General features: G+C 43.1%; 1 long non-coding RNA gene across 1 annotated transcript; it reads left to right on the forward strand.

Annotated features, from left to right (window-relative positions):
* Window positions 1–32: 32 nt before the first annotated feature.
* Window positions 33–8732, forward strand: LOC307215831. The gene is made up of 2 exons (XR_013838654.1): window positions 33–3969; window positions 8263–8732. It is a non-coding gene; the product is annotated as an uncharacterized lncRNA (long non-coding RNA).
* Window positions 8733–10798: the final 2066 nt, after the last annotated feature.

A 10798-nucleotide genomic window follows, 5' to 3' on the forward strand; every position in this document is an offset into this window, starting at 1 on the left:
GGCGATGTCACCCCCCCTCCCAGGGATGTCACCTGGGGCAGGCCGCACCCACTGCACCCACCTTGCTCCGCCTCTGATAGCAACTAGCCATGATGATGGTGTACTATCTGCAGTACTGGAGACAGGATGTCTCTGAATACCAGTTGCTGGAAAAGGCAAGTTGGGAGAGTGCTATTTTTCTCTTGTCCTGCTTGTGAGCTTCCCATAGGCGTCTGGTTGGCCACTGGGAGAAGCGGATGTTTAACGAGATGGATCTCTGGTCTGGTTTGTGTGGGGCCTGCTTTCGAGGAATAACTGGAGCCAGGTAAGTAGAGTGGCCTACCCACCGCCCTGCACGGTGATCCAGGTCCAGGAGGATGCCATGGTCAAGGACAGTGAAATCCATCAAAAGAATCACACTCTGTCTGTCAACCTAGTAGCAATTTGTGCAGGGAGAAGTTTCTATCACATAATAGAAACTTAGCTTATTTCAAAATCCAGTATTTACCAGTAATGACCCAGCCAAATTTGAGCACTTTTAAGTTCCACTTACTAAAATAGGAGAGAGAGATGTGCTTAACTTACTCACTGAAAGCAATGAGGCTTAAATAGTGAACTCCCTTTACTTGGGAGATATTTTAGGAGTGAACAATAAAATAAATAATAAAGGGAATATTATAATGCAAATCAGATAGAAAATAGATAGATATGCATACGCAAACAAATGTTGGAATTATATACTTATAAATGGGTAAAACAAACTGCAAAATAAAGAAGTTTTGTGAAACTCTTCAACTTTTATAGGAATGAATGGTAAACTATAGGCACAACAGAAAGACTGTTTTACCAATCTGTTGTGCAAGTTTACTAAGAAAATGTTTGCTAATTTAAAATGCAAAAACGGGCAGAATTTCTCCAGCTACTGCTAGATTGTCTGACCAATAAAGCAGTGGCGTAGCGTGGGTTGTCAGCACCCGGGGCAAGGCAAGTAATTTGCGCCCCCTAACCCGTGGATTTGCGCCCCCTAACCCTATCCCTAACCCTAACCCCCAGATGTTGCGCCCGGTGCGGCCGGCCCCCCCTGCACCCCCCATGCTACGCCACTGCAATAAAGGAGATAAACAATATGTTCTCTGTTACAAGCGAACCTGCAGTTAGAGAATTGGATGTTCTACAACTCTTTTTCTACAAGTACAGCCTTCCTTCGTTCTGTACTCTTGCCCAGCACCCTTTCGCAACTGCTGTGTGCACTGCCTGGAAATAAGAGGCTTGGTCTGGAAACTGAACTTCCACAAGCATTCGTGGCTGCACTATAATCATTTTTAGCTGCTGGCAATCTAACTTTCATGAGCATTACTATGGTTGTTGATATACTTATCCCCAATTAGTTAATATGTTTTCTAATAATATGCTAGCTAAAAGTTCTTACCAACTATACAGGCTTTGATGGCTGGTGTACATTTGGTCCTGTGCATGGCGGTGGAGAGGAAAGGATTTTCTGGTCCAGTACTTTGTATGTGGATGGGGTTCTCTGACCCACTCACAGAAGAGGATGCATATTTACATAAAATTTGCATGTGCACATTTATGCCCTCTTTGCAGGTGGAGTGGAGGTCCCAAAAATAAATCATTAGCTACACACATAAAAAATGTGAACAAGTGAAGCTTTCCCAATAATTGCATTTCCATACTAGAAGTAGCTTAATTTCTGCATGCCACATAGCTGATCCCTACCTTCCCCCAATGCCAGTCTTAAACCAAAGTCTAGTCTATAATCCAGTGCCCACCTTCCTGGGAGTGAACCCATTAGAGACAGATAAACATGCACACCATTGCCCTGGAAGTTGATTGTACAGTGGATTCCTAATGAGTCTTCAGTTCCTGCACAGCTGAAGACATGCTAAGCCTCTCTGCAAAGTTCTCAGTTTTCTTTAACATCCACTCACACTTATTGGTATTTGCAGATATATATATTATATTTGCAGATAATAACTTATATTATATTATTGGTATTTGCAGATAATAACTTATAGGGAGTACCAGGTCTCAGACGAACCCACACAGAAAATATGCATCCTGGTTGTTAGGGAAAAAAAGAAGGACAAACTACAGAAATTAAAAGGACTAGAAAATGAGCAGAAGTGCACTAAAGGAGAGGGGTGAACATTAGCTCTTTGGGACCCCAGAAATTCCTGTCACCTAGTGTCCAGACAACTCACTCATCAATTACATCTCTGACTTTACTCATTGGAAAAAGGACTGAAGGGCTGGCTCATCTCACTGAAATCCTAGAAGGGTACATGCACATTTTGCTTCATGGCTTCCTTTCTAGGAGGGCTAGACACTTGCCTTAAAAAAAGGAAGATGAAAGCTGTGTCTGAGGCCCCTGCTGGCCAATGGCCCATCAGCCACTTGCCAACAGCATGGCCAGCAGTACCTACTTGACAGTGGTCCTTCTTGTACATTCCATTCCCAACCATCAGGCAATATCAGTGTGCTATTTTGAGGAAACTGATGCTGCTTTGAAGACAAGGGCTGGACAGAGAGGGATGCCACAAGTTATGCCAGGGAATTTGAGGCGAGGGACCAAGCCAGGAGTCATAGCTGAAGAACACACTGAAACATGAGAGCAAGGAAAACTGGAGTTGCTCAGGTCAAGCGCCAGCTCAAACAGGAAGCCCTTTATATCCTTTTCTATCCAGGAGGGCTCAATGGCCAACCCAAAGCCTGAGAAAATTTCGCACACCCTTCCCCTGCCGAAGATGCTTCCACTTGCAGTTCTGGTGGTTCACCACATGGGGCAACTGTGCACAAAGATTAGGGTTCCTGGTTCTAACCCCAGCAGCTCCTGACATTGGTTGCCTACCTGCTGTCTCTCATGCACAGCTAGTATTATTTGTTGTTTGTTTCACACAATTTATACACCACTTGATTGCAGAAAAACCTCAAAGCAGTTTACAAAAAACAACAACAATAAAATCATCACTAAAAAAATTACAACCATAATTTAAAACATACAAAAGGTTAAAACCACAACAGAATAGACTAAAACAAATTAAAACTCATGCAAACTTTCTAAACATCTGAGTAGGCTTGTTTAAATAATGTTTTTCGCAGGCACCAGAAAGAATACAGTGAAGACACCTGCCTGATCTCAAGTGGCAGGGAGTTCCAAAGTACTCGTGCCGCCACACTAATCGACCAAGTTCTTACAAATGCAGTGCAGGTATTATGCGGCACCTGAAAAAGTTCCAGTTCCATCAATCAAAGCCGTTGAATAGGTGCATATTGGGTAAGGCAGTCTTGAAGATCAACTGGACCCGAGTTGTTAAGGGCTTACATTATGGACTAGTGCATTTCTCCAGAAACAGATACTACAGGAACAGAATTAAATACCTGACAAGAAAACTTGCTATGACTGCCTTGAAAGCTCTCTCTATTAGGGAAGGATTCATTCCACCCTGAATTTCATTTAAAATAACATTCAACACCACATTTTGTGGTAGCCAATTTCTGACCAGTGCTTTTTTTCCTTTAAGTGTGCACTTGAACACAAAATGCAGCTAAAAAGCTGATAATGTACAGCTCCGTGCCAGGAAGAGCTGCTCCTTCGCTGCGGCGCTTGTGCCTGGTGAAGTTCTGCCCACCCCACCCCCCAGGTCAGACCTGAAGGAGAGCAAGCAAGTGGGTGGCAGCGTCGCCACCGCCCCTCCTCAGCCATGGCACATCCCACACCCGGTGGCAGCAGAGAGCAGCTTCCCTGCCCCTCTCCTACCCTGAACTGTTGTGCACCCCACCCCTCCGCGCCCTACCCCCCTTGGGCACAAAAGTGCCAAGGTAAGTTTAGGACTTATAATCTTTAAATGGAGAACTACTTAGCCCTACATTAGTTTCAAGGTGAATTGGAGAATTTTGAAATACCTTGCAGGGTTTGGGAGAAGATAAAAATGGAGCAGAAGGCAAACCATGTTGGAGCTTCTTGGACGAAAGGTGAGATATAAATGTAGTACATAATAAACTCTGTTTTCCCCTTATTTTTGGTCATAGTTTTCATCAGGACCAAAGCATTGGGCAGGGGTAAAGTAAAAGGCAAAGGCAAAGGACCCCTGGACGGTTGTTGTTGTTGTTTAGTCGTTTAGTCGTGTCCGACTCTTCGTGACCCCATGGACCAGAGAACGCCAGGCACTCCTGTCTTCCACTGCCCCCCGCAGCTTGGTCAGACTCATGCTGGTAACCTCGAAAACACTATCCAACCATCTCGTCCTCTGTCGCCCCCTTCTCCTTGTGCCCTCCATCTTTCCCAACATCAGGGTCTTCTCCAGGGAGTCTTCTCTTCTCATGAGGTGGCCAAAGTACTGGAGCCTCAGCTTCACAATCTGTCCTTCCAGTGAGCACTCAGGGCTGATTTCCTTCAGAATGGAGAGGTTTGATCTTCTTGCAGTCCATGGGACTCTCAAGAGTCTCCTCCAGCACCATAATTCAAAAGCATCAATTCTTCGGCGATCAGCCTTCTTTATGGTCCAGCTCTCACTTCCATACATCACTACTGGGAAAACCATAGCTTTAACTATGTGGACCTTTGTTGGCAAGGTGATGTCTCTACTTCTCAAGATGCTGTCTAGGCCTGTCATTGCCCTTCTCCCAAGAAGCAGGCGTCTTTTAATTTCGTGGCTGCTGTCACCCTCTGCAGTGATCATGGAGCCCAAGAAAGTAAAATCTCTCACTGCCTCCATTTCTTCCCCTTCTATTTGCCAGGAGGTGATGGGACCAGTAGCCATGATCTTCGTTTTTTTGATGTTGAGCTTCAGACCATATTTTGCACTCTCCTCTTTCACCCTCAATAAAAGGTTCTTTAATTCCTCCTCACTTTCTGCCATCAAGGTTGTGTCATCTGCATATCTGAGGTTGTTGATATTTCTTCCGGCAATCTTAATTCCGGCTAGGGATTCATCCAGCCCAGCCTTTCGCATGATGAATTCTGCATATAAGTTAAATAAGCAGGGAGACAAAATGCAGCCTTGTCGTACTCCTTTCCCAATTTTGAACCAGTCAGTTGTTCCATATCCAGTTCTAACTGTAGCTTCTTGTCCCACATAGAGATTTCTCAGGAGACAGATGCAATTTGGTCTCTGGTTCCTCTGCCTCTTCTAAATCCAGCTTGCACTTCTGGGAGTTCTCGGTCCACATACTGCTTGAGCCTTCCTTGTAGAATTTTAAGCATAACCTTGCTAGCGTGAGAAATTAGTGCAATTGTGCGATAGTTGGAGCATTCTTTGGCACTGCCCTTCTTTGGGATTGGGATGTAGACTGATCTTCTCCAATCTTCTGGCCACTGCTGAGTTTTCCAAACTTGCTGGCATATTGAGTGTAGCACCTTAACAGCATCATCTTTTAAAATTTTAAATAGTTCAGCTGGAATACCATCACTTCCACTGGCCTTGTTATTTGCAGCGCTTTCTAAGGCCCATTTGACTTCACTCTCCAGGATGTCTGGCTCAAGGTCAGCAACCACACTACCTGGGGTATATGAGACATCCGTTTCTTTCTGGTATAATTCCTCTGTGTATTCTTGCCACCTCTTCTTGATGTCTTCTGCTTCTGTTAGGTCCTTTCCACTTTTGTCCTTTATTATGGAAATCTTTGTACGAAATGTTCCTTTCATATCTGCAATTTTCTTGAACAGATCTCTGGTTCTTCCCATTCTATTGCTTTCCTCTATTTCTTTGCATTGCTTGTTTAAGAAGGTCTTCTTGTCTCTCCTTGCTATTCTTTGGAAATCTGCGTTCAATTTCCTGTATGTTTCACGATCTTCCTTGCATTTTGCTTGCCTTCTCTCCCCCGCTATTTGTAAGGCCTCATTGGACAGCCACTTTGCTTTCTTGCATTTCCTTTTCATTGGAATGGTTTTCGTTGCTGCCTCCTGTATAATGTTACGAGCCTCCATCCATAGTTCTTCAGGCACTCTGTCCTCCAAATCTAAATCCTTAAACCTGTTCCTCACTTCCACTGTGTATTCATAAGGGATTTGACTTAGATTGTATCTTACCGGCCCAGTGGTTTTTCCTACTTTCTTCAGTTTAAGCTTGAATTTTGCTATAAGAAGCTGATGATCTGAGCCACAGTCAGCTCCAGGTCTTGTTTTTGCTGACTGTATAGAGCTTCTCCATCTTTGGCTGCAGAGAATATAATCAATCTGATTTCGATGCTGCCCATCTGGTGATGTCCATGTGTAGAGTCGTCTCTTGTGTTGTTGGAAAAGCGTGTTTGTGATGACCAGCTTGTTCTCTTGACAGAACTCTATTAGCCTTTGCCCTGCTTCGTTTTGATCTCCAAGGCCAAACTTGCCAGTTGTTCCTTTTATCTCTTGACTCCCTACTTTAGCATTCCAATCCCCTATAATGAGAAGAACATCCTTCTTTGGTGTCACTTCTATAAGGTGTTGTAAGTCTTCATAGAATTGGTCAATTTCAGTTTCTTCAGCACCAGTAGTTGGTGCATAAACTTGGATTACTGTGATGTTAAAAGGTCTGCCTTGGATTCGTATCGAGATCATTCTATCATTTTTGAGATTGCATCCCAGTACAGCTTTTGCCACTCTTTTGTTGACTATGAGGGCCACTCCATTTCTTTTACGGGTTTCTTGCCCACAGTACTAGATATGATGGTCATCCGAACTGAATTCACCCATTCCCGTCCATTTTAGTTCACTGATGCCCAGGATGTCAATATTTATTCTTGCCATCTCATTTTTGACCAACTTACCCATGTTCATGGTTCTTACATTCCAGGTTCCTATGCAATAATTTTCTTTACAGCATTGGACTTTCCTTTCGCTTCCAGGCATATCCGCAACTGAGCGTCCTTTCGGCTTTGGCCCAGCCGCTTCATCAGCTCTGGATCTACTTGTACTTGCCCTCCGCTCTTCCCCAGTAGCATGTTGGACGCCTTCCGACCTGAGGGGCTCATCTTCCAGCGTCATAACTTTTATATGCCTGTTGTCTTTGTCCATGGAGTTTTCTTGGCAGGGATACTGGAGTGGCTTGCCGGTTCCTCCTCCAGGTGGATCACGTTTGGTCAAAACTCTCCACTATGACCTGTTCATCTTGGGTGCCCTGCTCAGCATAGTTCATAGCTTCTCTGAGTTCTTCAAGCCCCTTCGCCACGGCAAGGCAGTGATCCATGAAGGGGAGGCAGTGATCCATGAAGGGGGCAGTGATCCATGAAGGGGCCTAACCCTAACCTGGACGGTTAAGTTCAGTCAAAGGTGACTATGGGGTTGCAGTGCTCATATCACTTCAGGCTGAGGGAACCAGTGTTTGTCTGCAGACAACTTTCCGAGTCAAGTGGCCAGCATGACTAAACTGCTTCTGGTGCAACGGGACACCATGACGTAAACCATAGCACACAGCAATGCTGTTTAGCTTCCAATCAGCAAGCGCAAGAGGTTCAGTGGTTTAGACCACAGTGCTCAACGATGAGCCTATTAAGTGGTGATAGTGATGGCGAAGAGAACTTTATTCACCGCCTCTATGGCATCTGCAGAAAATAGCAGCTCTAACCTGTGTCCAGTCAGATTCAGAGTGAGTTTTCCACCACCAGCGCTCCAGCCATCTCAGCAATTGTTTCATTGCCCTCGGCTCTGGGGAAAACCATGGGGCTGTCCGGGCTCCATGCAATCGGAGAGAGCGCTTCGGAGCCAGACAGTCAATAGTCCTGGTAAACTCTGCATTCCGGTGGGCCACCAGGGAATCAGCTGAAAGGCCATCAACATAGGATATAACATCCCCTATCCCTCTCTGAAAATCATTTGGATCCATTAAGTGGTGGGGGCACACCACCCAGAGGAAGAGTTGTGGAGAAGTCCAGTTGCACCAGGAAGTGATCTGACCATGGCACTTATTTTGTTTCACTTTTACTTAGTGTCAGATCACCCACATCCATAGAGGTAAACACCAAGTCTAAGGCATGTCCGCGACTATGAGTTGGGCCAAACTTATTCAGGGACAGCCCCATGGAGGCCATGCTTTCCATGAAGTCCCGAGCAGCCCCCTTGTAAGGTCGTGTTAGCATGGATGTTAAAATCTCCTAGGACAACCAAACTAGGTGTCTCCAGGAGAACATCCGCCACGACCTGAAGCAGCTTGGGCAGGGAATCCTTGGTGCAGCGGGGAGGTCGGTACACCAAAAGGAATCCTGTACTGCCCCTATTGCCCAACTTCCAGAACATGCACTCAGAAAACTGGGTCTTCCCAATACTAGAATATTTTCTTTTGGGAATTATAGGGACAGAACTACCTAAACTGTACAGAAACTGATTCATGTATGCCACTACAGCGGCAAGAATGTTGCAAAAAATGTTACAGAAGTCCCAGCAAAGGAAGAATGGATACAAACCGTATGGAAAATGCAGAAATGGCGAAACTTACCAGAAGAATAAGAAATCAATAAAACATTCTTTTATAAAAGAATGGAAGTGGTTTACTGAATATTTACAGATAAATTGTAAACAGATAAAAACATTGGCAGGATTATTGTAATAACCTGCAGTTTCATAAGAGTATATATTTAAAGAAGATGAATAAATGAGCAAATTAAGTTAATTTGGGTGAGATATGCAGAAGATATTAAAAATAAATTTAAGGAACCACAGAAAGAGGGGGAAGGAAGTCAAGTTTTGAAATGTCAAAATGATTGTAAAAATAGTGAAATGTATAAACTTGAAAAATATAAATAAAAAAATAATTAAAAAGCTATGCAAGCTAGTGACCACCATATAATTTGACAATAAATTCCATAGGGACATTATGCCTTGTGCGAGAGAATTTTTTTCCTTTATCTGTGCTGAACCTACTTCCAGTTGGTTTTGTTGGATGGCACCCGCTCAGCCCATCCCAGCAAGCTCCAGTTTTATCAGAGAGAGAACAAATTCCCACCCCTCATACTTTCCACACCATTCATAATTTTACACACCTTTCTCCCTTGTGATGTCAGATCATCCTGTTTCATGGCAGGTCTTGAAAACAAGCAGTAGCTCGCAACTCTTGATTAATCTCACCTAATATTCTTCAACTACTGTTCAATTCAAATTTCATTGAATATTGTTCTTCACTCTCATGACCTCAAAATAGAGTTCATGATGCCTCATTATCTCAAGCAAATATGCCAGTGAGAAAAATGGGAGGGAAGTCTTGTTTGCGATTAATCTTGGATAAGGCCAGAAAAAGAGATCTTATCAGCTGTCCCACTTTCCAGCACTGGCAATTATGAAAAAAACTGAATTGCTCCAGGGGCAATTTGAGCAGAAGACGCAAAGGGAAACCAACTCAGCAAAACAGATCAGTTAACAAAATGGGACTGGTCTGGCTGGGATAAGCTATATATATATATATATATCTTTCTTTAAAAAGTGAAGTGTCTTATCTGCTCTACAAGCATATAATCAGGAATGAGGAAATGCCACAAGTTATTGATAAGTCCGGCCTTTCTTTGGACACTCCGAGTTCATTAGACTTTGAGATGGCATCTCGCCACATGAAAAGATTTCTGTGCTGTCTAAAGTTTGTACATAGAAATATTGTAAAATTAATGAGTGTTTGAAAATTGTTGGAATGAAAATTTATGGCTTTAGCAGAAATGCTATAAGGAGTTAAGTATAAATAAGTATTTTAGAATTAATGGAAAATAAGGTTAAAAATACGTTAAGACATTCATAATGATAAAAATAGAGAAAGGTGGAAAGGATTTGCTGAAACAAGTAACAGAAGTGGAATACAAAAAGGGAGGTGAGAGGAAGTCGATGAAATAAGGGAATGAAAGATAGACTAATGAAATGGTATGCTATATGTTTTTTAAATTGTTGTTTTGTTTTGTTTAATTTAGTGTTAAGGTTGTGTTTTGTATTGTTTATTGTATTGTTTCTTCTTTTGTTTTGTTTTTTCTTGTCTGCCGTAAGTTTGAAAAGTAATAAAGATTATTTAAAAAAGAAAAAAGAAAAGATTTCTGTGCTGATTGCATTTCTACCTGCCTGCCTGTCTTGCTATGGCAAACTCCCCATTCAGACTCCTCACAAATATCAAATGAAGACAAACAAGTCTTTACAGCTCTGCGGCTACAGCCTATGCGCTCGGCCATAGTTGAAGGATGCCTTCGTCAGATCCCTGAAGAAAAGAGAGTTTGCCCATGTGGTGATGATGTGCCTGAAGATTTATTTACCTCACTACTTACTAGTCTGCCCAAACTGCAAGGACTTAAGAGCAGTCTTGTTCAAAGACTTATTATTATTTATTAAATTTGTATACGTAGATCTCAGAACACAAAATTACAATATAAAAAACACAAAATACATAATGAAAACACAAAGACAACCCAAAAATCCCCCCTTCCACAACATATCTTGAAAGGGTGTCAGATGTCAATCAGCCAAATACCTAATTAAAGAGAAATGTTTTCACCTGGCGCCTAAAGGTGTATAATGGAGGCGCCAGGCGAACCTCCCTGGGGAGAGCATCCCACAAACAGGGAGTCACTGCAGAAATGGCCTGTTCTCATGTTGCCACCCTCTAGACCTCTTTGTGGAGGGGGTACATGAAGAAGAGCCTCAGGAGATGATCTCAGGGTCCATTGGGGAGATTGTCTGGGTATTGATTAAGTTTTTATTAAGGGACAGGTCCCCCTTTATTCTAAAAAAAAGTGGCCTGTTTTGCCTTCAGAGCAAAAATTTCAAGGAGAATTCCCTGGATGCCAAGAACAAGGTTTGGGGCAAGTAGAGAACCCCAACAGAGATATAAAACAACAATATATGCAGCTAAGTAAAGAGTGG

The sequence above is a fragment of the Podarcis cretensis genome (genome assembly GCF_951804945.1).
Source record: "Podarcis cretensis genome assembly, chromosome: 5".
Classification (NCBI taxonomy): domain Eukaryota; kingdom Metazoa; phylum Chordata; class Lepidosauria; order Squamata; family Lacertidae; genus Podarcis; species Podarcis cretensis.